We start from the raw sequence: 12,341 nt of genomic DNA, 5'->3' as shown, positions 1-12,341 counted from the left end.
TGTTGGCTGTGCTCTCTTCCAGCTGCAGGGGGGCAGCAGCGGGCACAGAGCTCTTGGGCACCACAGCCACGCCAGACCCACACATCTGCTCTATTTGTCATCTGTACGACCTCAACCATATGAGGCATGGGATCCTGTCCCCGCTTACAGCTGAGGAACTGATACCAGGGTTGGGCGAACTGCTCGCCGAGTCCACACAGCTGCTGTCAAATCCAGTCCATTGGATTCTAGAACTTTCTAGTTGATTCCAGAATGCTTTCCACCACCCCATGCCAACCTTCTGTTTTCACTCAACAGGTTGTTACCAGAACAATAAGAAGGCTATGGAAACAACAGAGGAAGCATCCTATTTAGGCCTTTTGATGTGCTGTGTCCAGAATCCGGCTGGGGCTCCGTGGCCTCTCCTCAACCTTCTGCCTGTTTGTTTGCGGGATGAGGTAGGCGGAGGGCCTCAGGGAGACGCTCATCTCACAGCCTTCCAGGTATGACTAACATCCTGCGGCCTGTTTACCCTCAGAGGCTGCTCATATTGCTTGAATTTTTTGAATTAAACAGACTCTAATTAATGGTGCAAATATTTACGCTCGATGCCCCATCAAAGGATACACAGCCTGGTTTTTTTTTTTTTTTTTTTTCTTTCAGAGTAAATAACACTGATGCCAAGGCTCTTGGCCATAAATCAGGGGTGAGATTATGGGCTCCAGGTATGTTTTCAATCGGTTCAAAGATGGTAGATTTATATACAAAGACCCTAATTCAACACATCTGGTGGCTCTTCCTCCCCCTCCCCAAAAGGCGAAAGGTGAGCAGGCTTTCCTTGGTGGAATGATTAGGCTTCCACTCAGGAGTTGATGGCGAAATGCCTCTTCACCTGGGGGTAGCATGAAGACAGAACAGTCAAGAAGGCAGGCTGCCGTCACTGGGGGAGCCTGTGCTTCTCCAGGCTGGGGCGTTTTTCAGGTGTTTTGCCAACAAAAACTTGAGACGTCGCCATCTGATCAGGGTGCTTGCCCTGCCCGATGGCCCGGCCCATCAGAAGGCTTGGAGCGCCAGGCCCTCCGAACGGGCAGGCAGGCCCCAGGGCCCTCAGGGTCTTTTGCTGGGGAGAGTGGTTTTGTCCTCAGGCCTCACTCTCTTCTGCGGTATGGTTGGGGGATCAGAATTCCCAGGGAAAGAGAACACCAGGTCACACGGCCCTTGGGGACACCTGCCTGCCCGGCCCTCCCTCCCAATGTCCTCAGCTGAGCTCTTTGAGCCTCCCTGGGCGACCTTCCCTCCCTCCTTGGGCCACAGAATGCAAATGACAAGCGTTCTGAGACAGGACTGTTGACAAAGCCTCCTCTCCCTGGCGCTCGCGATAAGGCATTCCCAGACATTCGGAGGGAATCTGAGAACTTAAAGTCTGGCTCAGTTATCTCCAAAGGGCTCAGTGCTGGGAGGACATTGTGCCCACCGTGCCCTGGGCAGTGCAGTACACAAAGCCACCGTCGTCTCAGGGGACTCTTCTGATGAGGAGTCGGCTTCCAGCATCCCTGAAAAGCGGAGGGTAAGTGCATATCCCCAGGTCACCCTTCAGCTTCCCCTGTGATGCATTTGCTTTAAAAGTCTCCTGCTCAGAGAATCAGGCAACCCTGGCCTGAGGCCTGGGGGCTGTGCTGGCCGGGGGCTGGGGGCGGTGGGCAGGCCTGCTGCTGGTCCTGTGCAGGCCGGAGGGCTGTGGCAGATCCCAGTCTGCAATGGTAACTCTGCCACCCCCTGCTTGCCATTGGGTGGGCATCCTGCTGCTAGCACAAGCCTGGGCCCTCAGAACTGGGCATGGGGAGGCTCCTGCACAACAAGCTCCTCCCAGCCACGGCTCGGCCTCTGCTGCATGTTTACTACATCTGTGGTCTTGGCACATGGGGCATGTGCACAGGGAAGGGCTCTGGCATCATCACCTGTGCCCGGGTCAGTTCGACAGTTCAGGTGACACCCAAGCCCCCTCCTGGATCTTCAACCCGAAGGATTTAATAGCATTTTGAGTGAGCTGGGAGGCTGCCTTCTTGCTCTGGATGATGGCTCTGCTCAGACCTGGAGAAGCAGGGGAGAGTGGGCTGCAGATGGGGCTGGCTGGCATAGTGGGTGTGGCGGTTCACGATGGCACCTCTGCGGCCTTCTCCAGCACAGCCTCCCTGTCTCATCCACGGCCTGGGAGAAGCAGCAGCCCCAAAGCGCCCATCTCTGGGGCGGGGATGAGGATGAGGTGGGCCCACGCAGGGAGCACCTGGCCCAGCGTCTTTCCATCTTGAGCTGTGAGATTACTGTGGTCGGTGCCGTGGGGCCTGGCAGCAAGCAGATGGCTCCTAGGACAGGGGCTTGTATGAGTCTGCTCAGGCTGCTCTAGCAAACACCATAGGCAGGGCTCCCACAGCTGAGACTCATGGTTCCCCCATCCTGGAGGCTGAAGCTTGAGGTCCAGGCACAGGCAGGTGGGGTCCCCCTGGGGCCTCTCTGCCTGTGTGTGGACGGCTGTGCTCTCCCTGGGTCCTCACGGGGTCATCCCTCCATGTGTGTCTGTGTCCTGACCTCCCCTCTCTTTATAAGGACTCCGGTCACATGGGATCAGGGCCTCCCCAGAGACCTCATGTTACCTTGATCACCTCCGTAAAGGCCCAGCTCCAGACACAGCCACATTCTGACCCAGGTACTGGGGGGTAGGACCCAAACACAGGAATTTGGGGGCATGATTCACCCCCTACTGGTTTTAATGAAAGGACAGTTTATGGAGGCTTGGATCTGGCTGCAGGATCAGCAGGGGGAGATAAGGCGGCCCTGTGCTAGTAACAGGGGGAGTCAGGCCAGGACCCCTGGAGGCTGGGCTGGAGGAGATGGCTGTGGCCTTTGGGGCAGGGACCCCTGCTTACAGGGGAGACCAGAGGACAGACCCCCCCAGTCCTCTGTTCTGATAGCCACAGGTGTTGGAATCCAGAGAGTGACAAGTAGGCACAGTCCACAAAGGCCATCTCCCTGGGGCGCAGAGCAGAGCAGGGGGTGAGAGAGCTGGGGAAGGTGGAGGCTCCAAGCACCGCACAGCAGATCACTGCTTGGACTCATCCATGAGGACTAATTGATAAACTAAACAGAGAACAAACTAAAACAAACAAACTGATCGGCCACTATGCTCCTCCAGCCAGTAGGTTTCGAGCGAACCGTTCTGCGATGCAAGTTACCCCCCCTGGTAGACAGCCCGCGGCTCCCAGGGGGCCTCAGGACTGGGCTTTGGACATTTTGGGAAGAGGGCTGCCTCAAGACTAGCTCCTTTTCCCACTTGGGGGTCCCCCTGGGTGTGATCCTGGTGGGTGCAGAGCCCACTCTTCCATGAGGTGGTGGGAAGCTCTGACTCCCGGGCAGTCGGGCCAAGGACATGTGATTCTGCTTGGCCCTTGAGCACCGGGCCTTGGGTCCAGGGAGGGCAGCGGGAGGATGGTCTCAGGACAGCAGGGCAGCCGTGCGCAGCGGCTGAGATCTTGGGATAGTAGGAGAGAGGACGCTCACCTTTCCTTCATTCCTGCCTCTCATAGGGCCATCCATCCCGTTCTTTTCCAGAGGGGGAACCACAGTGGATTTCTGTTGCTTGCAGCCAGGGATCCCAACTCAGGGAAAGCGACCTCTGCCGTCAGGCCCAGGAGCCCACTGGTCTCAGGCATCTTCCTTCTGAGCCACTGGTGTGGTCTCATTTTGTGGATGACACATAGCAATTCTTCTTTCCCTCTTGGGATTGGCTGCCGGGAGTCTCAGGGACAACTCTGGGGTGGTGCCTGGGGCAGGTGGTCAGGATGACGTGCCCCCCAGGTGAGCCCTACATTCTTTGATCCAGTGCCTGGCCAAATGCATGGGGGGTGGAGGGTCCACCTGCTAAGAGAAATTGCTGACTCGCTCCCGCTTGTCCTTTGCCCACTCGGCGATCTTGGGCCACTGCTCTTTTCTGTCTCCTCTTGTGGGATGGAGATCCACGTAGCACCTCCCCCCACATTGTCCTGGAGGGCAGTGAGCACAATGAGGTCAAACCCTCCATGTCTGTCCCGCAGCAGCCATTCTGTGGGCGCTGGGTGTTACCTGCAGCCACCCCACTTCCAGAATCTTATTTTTTCCTGTGCCTTATTGTTTGTATGACCTCCCAAATTATTATGCTTCTTGTGGAATTTAAAATATCTTAGCAAGCTATGGGGACACCCGCATGGCTCAGTCAGTTGGGCGTCCAACTCTTGGTTTCAGCTCAGGTCATGATCTCAGCATCGTGAGATTGAGCCCCACATGGGGCTCCATGCTCAGTGTGGGATCTGCTTGGGATTCTCTCTCTCCTTCTGCCCACCCACCCCTGCTCTCCCATGCTCTCTCTTTCTTTCTCCCCAGCCCCTAAAGTAAATAAGTAAGTCTTAAAAAAAAAATCTCAACAAGCTACCCTAAAACCCTGTTGGAACGAGGTGGAATCCAGAAAGCAGCCTCTCCAGTAGAACACGCGCACCGATGCCCTACACCCCTCGGGAACATCTCCCTGGAGCTGTTAGATCAGAGAATTAAAAGTATTTTTCATCTTTAAGAGAGTCTTTAAGGACCAATAGAAAATACTTAGAAACATGGAAGACTTCAGGCAATAAATATTTATTGAGCACCGCCCTGGCACCGGTTCAGATACTGAGGGCGCAGGGCTTTGTAAAAATCTTTGCCACAGTGGAAATGATATTCCTGCACGGGAGGAAGAAGATAGGCGGCAATACCGTGTTGGAGAGCAAGGATTTTTGAGGAAGAACGAAGCAGCCTGCGAGGACACAGAGTGGGCTCCCACAGACAGAGGTCAGGAAGGGACGTGTGTGCATAGGCTTAGGGAGGGAGGGCAGGGCGTAGTGCAGGCATCCGGGGAGGAACGTTCTGGGCCCAGGGGGCAGCCATGCAAAGGCCCTGAGGACAGCCGGCTGTTGCGTCGGCACCATGCACAGCGCTCTCAGGGATGCCGGTGAGGGGTAGGGAATCCTCTTGGATTTATGAACCGTGCCTGGAGGCATAATTGCGGGTAAATGTTGATACAGCATATTTGCACAGAAATATCTTATCAGGATGCAGTGTGAAAGCGATGAGAGCCAGTTGGTCAGGAATTGTTTTACGGCTCCAGGAAAATGACACATGTCATGGGAATCGCAGGGTTTCACAGACTCTGCAGGCGGGGAGGGTGGGCTTCACGGGGGTGCGTGCAGGGTCTCGCCAGGAGAGGAGGCCGTTCAGCTGTCTGTGAGGCACTTGCCGGGTAACCGAATGCACCCGCGGTGACACCCACGTTCTGTGGGGGCTGCCAGATTTGTACCCACATGACCATGCACACGCCTAACAGAAAAGTCTGGGTGCAGTGGCTCTCTCTGTCTGTGTTAGACCACAGTGGCACGGTGCTCCTGCACCTGCCCGGTTGGTAGCCTGGCGGGACGAGGGCTGGGGAACCTCCTGTACCTGTGCCACAGACTGCCAGTTGTCCCCCAGTATTTCTTCTTTGCCTTTCCTTTAAAAAAAAACCTAATTTTTAGCTGGCATGTAACCACCCAGAACAAAGACTGCATGTTTCCGGCTTCCTTTGCAGCTCATTGTGGCCGGGGAACTAGACTCGGGCCAGTGGGAACAAATGAAAGTATGTGAACAACCTCCAGGGGAGAAGAGTGCCTTTCTATGCCTTTCCTCTCTCCGGTGCTGGAATGCCGTTCTGATGGCTTGAGCTCATGCAACCATCTTGGGTCACGAGGTGGATGCCTTTGCTGAGCACAGCAGAGCAGCCTGAGAGAAGGACCCCGGGTCTCTGACGACTTCACGAAGCCCCCGACCAGTCCTGGGATCCTGACATGCCTACCTCTGGATTTGTCTTATGTGAGAGAAAATCACTTTCACCTTTTCAAAGATAACTTTTCTGTCCCTTGCTGCTGAACCAACAGAGGCTTTCCCTTCACTGTGGCTGTTTGTGCAAGTCCCTCATCACGACAGAGATGAAGAAAGAGCCCCAGAGAGGGGGCGTGATCTGCCCAAGGTCGCAGAGCTCCTCTTACATAAGCATTTCATTTCAAGCCTGCATGAAATAATTGTCGGAGCAAACAGCGCTTGCCTCTCAAGGGCCAGCCAAGACCGTGGCTCGGCAAGTTCACGGGAGGACTAATCGATGGGGCTGGGGACACTTTGAAGGCCTTCGCCACCCGCCACCCACCACCATGGTGGCCATCAGCCCAGGTTTGCCCCATCTTCCCCGACGCCGCGTGCAGAACCTGGTTCCTCCATCTGACTCAGAGAAATCGCTCCCCTGAGGCTCTGGGACAGTTGGGTGTGTGGATCCATCGTGTCTCGTCACACTTTTTGATGTGACACCCCTGTGCTGGGTTCCTCTCGGCAGATAGAAGCTCCCACAGGCTCTCCGCACCCCTGCTCCTATTTGTCTGCATTTCCTGTTGGCAGAGACCATGGCAGCCCTGCCCCCGCAACCTCCTGTCGGGGACCCCTCCTCTGATTGATGAGGGGTGACACAGCTTATTCTGGCTACCGCCTTGCCATTGGGTCTCCCCAGACTCCTAGCTGCCCCTTCCTCCTTGTCCTGAGAGCCTGCGGTGGCATTTCATGGACTTCTCTTGGCTACAAGAGAGACAATTTCTCAGTAGAGAGTCGGATGTCACCCTGATGACAAAATAGGGCTGTAGCCAGAGAGAGACCCTTCCCAGCCCGACGTCAGACAATGAGCCTCACCGGGAAGACACGGCATGTGCACCTGTCCTTCCGGTTCTCTGTGGGGGGGACATGCCCATTTTACAGAAGTGGAAGCCGGAGTTGAAAGGTTGATGTGTCCCAGGCCACTCCAGCTAGGCAGACCCAGCACCGGGATCTAGCCCCTGCCCCGGACAGACCCCACGGCCCCTCTACCCCCTTCCCAGCCTCCACCTTAGGAGGCAGTCTCCACACACTGACCCTGAAAGGGTAACAGCTGGAGAAGGGGAGTGGCCTCCCACTGCCAGCTATGCACCCCTACCCCTGGTCAGGGGCCCTCCCCCTGGACCCACAGCCCTTGCTGTACCACAGCTGTCCGACATCCTGCAGAGGAGCTGGTTTCCATTCATCCTGGAGTCACCAGCAAAGGGTGGTGTAACCTCATTTACACGAGAGTGTGACTGACCCTTGTCTGTCTAACGGCTCCCCCACTGCAGATGTCAGTGTCACAATCAAGGGGACTGTTCCTAGAGTTTAGTGAAGGGTACAGCTGCCAACAGCAAGCAGGGGTCTTCCCAGGGGATCCCTCAAATTACAGCCCCGGGCCATGCCAGGGAGGCACTTCGGGCCAGGATGGAAGCCCACGGGCTGTGCAGTGAGCAGAGGAGTATCGCTCACTATGCAGCTGCTGGACAGAAATCCCACTCCTGAAGAGTGCTCCCGGGAGAGCTGGAGGCTGCTGTCTGAACCCCCAGAGCTGAACTAGAGGTCTGCATGCTCCTCCCCTGCAGATGTACATGGTGCAGCCAGCGGCGCCCCGGGCCTTCCCCAGCGTGACCCCTCCTCCGGGCAGCCTCTCTGGTCGCCCCCCCTTCAGCCTTCACCGTCCTGGTGAAACGGCTCGTGCATTCGTGCCTTTGCCCTGAGAATCAGTGCTTCCTGGAATCCACCCTCCTCCTCTGTGTGCATGGAGCCGCCCGTTCTCTGACCTCCGGGGAGGCTGCCTCCCCGTGACAAGCACTGTCCCCGTGTCCCCGGCCTGGCCGCCCGAGGGCTACCTCACGGGAGATAGGTCCTCGGCCGGTCTCGTGGGGATCTCAAACACTTGGCAACACCGTGTAGCTGAGTGAGAACTTTTCTGCAAACATCTGATTGCCTAATTCACATGCCTCCTCCCTCTGCCTTGAATCTCAGACACTTTGAGAACAAACCAAAAATAAAAATTAGTCCTTTTCCAGCTAATTTACTCACTTTTGCAAAATGCTCACTCTGTCCCCCTCTGCCCTTGGAGGTTACCTCCTGAAGGGAGCCCCAGGGGACCCTGAAGATGGAGGGTCAGTCCTGGGGGTGTTCTGGCTTGGACCAAGGCTGACCCCAGTGGGCTCTGACCTCTGACCCCTAAGGGGAAGCATGGCATGGGGCCCCCTCCTGTCACGCAGGGGAGGACGCCTGTGTTCCTGTCCTGGAGCTTCCTCCGGGAGCCAGGGGACGCTTTTCAGCTTTGTCCCTCATTCACCCACCCACCCATTCACTGCCGATGGAGTGATGTCATTCATTCATTCATTCATTCATTCATTCATTCATTCGTGTACTAAACAGAGGACAGAGGGTGGGGCTGGCAGACGGATCCAAGTCAGACTTGGTGGCTGAATTCCTGTGAGTCAAGAGGTCGACTCTGCCCCAGAAAGGACCTCTGCCCTGCCCCCAGCGTCCCCAGCCGGCCCCGCTGCCAGGAAGGCCCTCAGAGGGCCCCGCTCCCCCACCCCCCGTAGGCCCCCTCTAGGAATCACAGGCAGGACGCGCATGATCTAGGAACATGGAGCTAGTTATTCACCGTCCCTGAGCGTCTGGGGTCTGGGCCAGCCGGCCAGGAGGCCAGGACCCCCATGAGGGTCCCTGCTTGTCTCGTGAGGCAGAGGGGATTGCTCAGTGCTGTTGCTCAGGACGGAAACTCCCTGTGGTACAGGGGGCCAGGCCTGGAGGCAGGGGCGGGCTGGCCTCCTAATTCTCAGCCCGGGCACAACGTCCCCTCTTCCTGCGGTGGCAGCGGTGGCGGCGAGTGGCTCAGGGGTTGGGCGAGGAGGCTCCCCAACAGCCCTGCCCCTACCAGCCGCCAGAGCCCCTGGTGGGTGGCTTCCTCTAGCCGGCCTTGGCTGTGCATAAAGTGGGATGGAAACCAGACCCCGAGCCGAGAGCCCTCCATACACCCCCACTAGGTGCTTCCCTACCCGTCCTTTGGGCTGGACACTGTTACTTGTCCCACTTTACCAATGAGGGTACCAGGGCACAGAAAGGTGAGGCAGCTTCCTCTGGGTGGCCCAGTGGGTGAACGAGAGTCCAGTCGAACGCTGGGGTCTGGCTCCAAAGCCTTGGCATCAGAGACGCCGTCTTGGGGCCCTTGAGGCTCCAGCACATCACAGCCTGAAGGCCTCACTAGACGTCCTGACTCAGCACTCCGTCCAGGCAGTACGGGGGTTCCCAAGGGACGGGGAGACTTGCCCTCAGGGGACGCAGGGCAGCGTCTGGAGACGTAGCTGGGTTGTCACAAGCAAGGGTGGGGTGCTACTGGCCTCTGGTGGGTGGGGGCCAGGGATGCTGGCAAACATCGCACCGTGCACGGGACAGCCCCCACGACGAGCAACAATACAGCCCCAAATGTCAGCAGTGCCCAAGTGGAGAAACTGGGGTGCTCATTATTACTCTCAGGAGGGGCCTGCCTCCGGAGGGCACCTTGCATCACCTACCCACCTACCTAGGTCGGGCCTGCTGTCCTGGGGGTGCTTTCCTCGCTGGCTGGCTTGGGCACTGCCCAGAAGCCACACGCATGGGGATTTGGAGCGCAGACCAGGTGCCCGGACCCCCATCCCTTCGACACCCCTGCAAATCCCACCACTCCTTACTTGTCAGCAGAGGGTCCAGCGCTGTCTCCTCCATCTGAGCGCCCTCCACGTGCTCGCCTCTCATGGGTGCCGATCCCGGCGGCGGGTGGGGACGCCAGGGCTGCATGGCCCCTCTGGGCTGGGATCTCAGGCAAGGTGGCAGAAGCCACTCCCAAGGGTGAGCAGGGTTTGCAAAATGAGTCAGCGGGCAAGAGGGCTGGCAGCCAGGTGTCGATCGTGGGTTAATCATTAACACACAGACACTTCCCTGGGATCCCAAGGGACCCTCGGGCTTGGCCTCAGCCTTGGCCGTGGTCCTGGGAGACCCTCCGCATCGGGGCCCACCTTGGCCTGGTTGTCTGCTCAAGGGGAGGTCCGCACCCAGGGACCTGTCTCCCTTCATCCACATGGCTTCGGCTCTGAAAAGTCAGGGCCACAGGAGGAGAGCGGTCCCATTTTACAGCCCACACTGGGGACAGTCCCTTCAGACCACCATTCCCTCAGCGCCTCCTCTGTTTCCCACGCTGTGCCAGGCGCTCAGCGCAGATCACCTCCTTGGACATTGCCCCAACCCTGCAAGTGACGAGCTGTGTCCCCATCTCTCCCCGTGACGGAGAGAAGCCCCACAGGTGGCTGTCCCGCGACAGGTGAAGAGCAAGAAGAAAAGGAATAACTCGTTTCTTCATTTGGGGTCTCTGTTTCCTCAACAGATAAACAAGCTGGCAGGTGGTACCTGCACCGCAGGCCGTTCAGGGGTTAAATGAGGCCACGCAAGGAAAATGCTGAGCTCGGGTCCCGAGCACACAGTAGCGCTCAATAAATGTTGGCTGTGTCTCAGGGCCCAGGATCCTTGCCTGATTTGTCGCTGGTGTGGACTCATGTGACAAGTGTTGGCCGGACGGTTGTCAGGTGACTTGGCCAAAGCCACAGGTGGGTCTCAGTATAGGTGGGTCTGCCTCGCCGCAGGGATGTGCTTCTTCCCAATGCCGCTTCGAGCCTGGGATTTTCTTCATCACCTGGGAAAGTGGATTACCCCCAGGTTAGGTGTGCAGGTGTGCGGGTGTGCGGGTGTGCGGGTGTGCGGGTGTGTGCGTGTGTGGGCAGCTGCTGGGCGGTGGCCGCCTGGCATTCCGGCAACAGGGCAGGCTCTCCTGACCGGAGGAGGGACGCCAGGGTGTGAACATGCTGTGGGGGCCGGTGGGGGAGCCGGGGAGGCCTCCCCCTGGAGGATGGGGAGCTCTGAGTCGATAGGGGGATCTTTGGGGGTGTCAGGGCAGGAAAGCAAAGGATTGGGTGCTGTTCACCTCCCCAAAACCAGCTGTAGACTCAGCTGATTTTAGGAGTTTTCCTCCAAAGCTGGTCCTGGCTCTCTCTCTTGGCCTCCGTAAACCCATCCTGCTCAAACTTGGAGGAGATTTTTTTTTTCTGAGATATTTAAGTAATCTCCACATCCAACATGGGGCTCAAACCCACAACCCCAGAATCAAGAGTCACATGCTCCACTAGCAGAGCCAGCCAGGCACCCCTCGAACAAGATTTGAGGGATGGGAATCAGAGACTGCCGTGGGGAGAGACACAATAATATGTTTCATTCCTTCTTCGTTCATTCATTCATTCATTCATTCATTCATTCTCGTTTCCAGAAAACATTTCCTGAGCACCTGCACTGTCCAGAAAGTATGCTCTGAGGCTGGGAGCAGAGGGGGAGTAGAGGGGGAGCAGCCTGAGCTCCTGACGCCAAGCAGGGTATGGCGCAGTGCAAGGGTCCTGTGGCTAAGGAATTCCATTTTGGGTGTGCCTGGGTGGCTCAGTCAGTTGAGTGTCTGACTCTTGGCTTTGGCTCAGGTAGTGATCTCAGGGTCATGTGATTGAGCCCCATGTTGGGCTCCACAGTCAGCACAGAGTCTGCTTGAGATTCTCTCTCTCTCCCTACTCGCTCATGTGTGCACACACTCTCTCTCTCTAAAATAAATAAATCTTTTTTTTAAAGATTTTATTTATTTATCTATTCATGAGAGACACACAGAGAGAGAGAGAGAAGCAGAGACACAGGCAGAGGGAGAAGCAGGTTCCGTGCAGGGAGCCCGATGTGGGACTTGATCCTGGGACTCCAGGATCAGGCCCTGGGCCAAAGGCAGCGCTAAACCTCTGAGCCACCCGAGCTGCCCTAAAATAAATAAATCTTTTTTTTTTTAAGTTTTTATGTATTTATTCATGAGAGACACACAGAGAGAGAGGCAGAGACACAGGCAGAGGGAGAAGCAGACTCCCTGCGGGGAGCCCGTCATGGGACTCGATTCCAGGACCCTGGGATCATGCCCTGAGCCAAAGGCAGATCCTCAACCGTTGAGCCACCCAGGTGCTCCAATAAATAAATAAATCTTAAAAAAAAAAAAAAAAAGGAATTCCATTTTGAAGGCGAGACGGGAGCACTCCTGCTGGCCCTGACCTGTAGGACCCTCCCGCTCTAGAACACAGTCTGTCTGCGCTGACGGCCCGTGTAGGAGCCAGCGCGGCCCCTGGGGCGAGGATAGGCTCCCCCGCGGGCGAGGCGAGGCCACACGCGGGGCGCTCCCGCCAGCAGGTGGAAGCTTTGTTTGGCATTTAAAGCCTCCTAATGGGTTCCCATCATTTACAAGTGTCTGATTATTAACACCAATCACTAATCCCTGGCCCGCCGGCCACGGGCGTCCTGTGATAAATGCTGCCAGGGCGGGAGGGTCCCCCACGGCCCCCCCCCGGCAGCCGCCACCCCCT

The 12,341-nt window shown here is 57.1% G+C and overlaps 1 long non-coding RNA gene across 4 annotated transcripts; it reads left to right on the top strand.

Annotated features, from left to right (window-relative positions):
• Positions 1–303: 303 nt before the first annotated feature.
• On the top strand, positions 304–10,493 carry LOC140612589 (uncharacterized). 4 transcript variants are annotated; one of them, XR_012013745.1, is made up of 5 exons: positions 304–482; positions 643–1,546; positions 4,393–4,833; positions 5,606–6,240; positions 10,295–10,493. It is a non-coding gene; the product is annotated as an uncharacterized lncRNA (long non-coding RNA). The 4 variants fall into 4 exon arrangements; XR_012013744.1 differs by lacking the exon at positions 10,295–10,493 and having other exon boundaries at positions 643–704; positions 1,363–1,546; positions 5,606–8,668; XR_012013743.1 differs by lacking the exon at positions 10,295–10,493 and having other exon boundaries at positions 4,712–4,833; positions 5,606–8,668.
• Positions 10,494–12,341: the final 1,848 nt, after the last annotated feature.

Source organism: Canis lupus, chromosome 21 (assembly GCF_048164855.1).
Source record: "Canis lupus baileyi chromosome 21, mCanLup2.hap1, whole genome shotgun sequence".
Classification (NCBI taxonomy): Eukaryota; Metazoa; Chordata; class Mammalia; order Carnivora; family Canidae; genus Canis; species Canis lupus.
The sequence above is the reverse complement of the archived record's forward strand: the minus strand, read 5'-3'. Positions and strand labels throughout refer to the sequence as shown.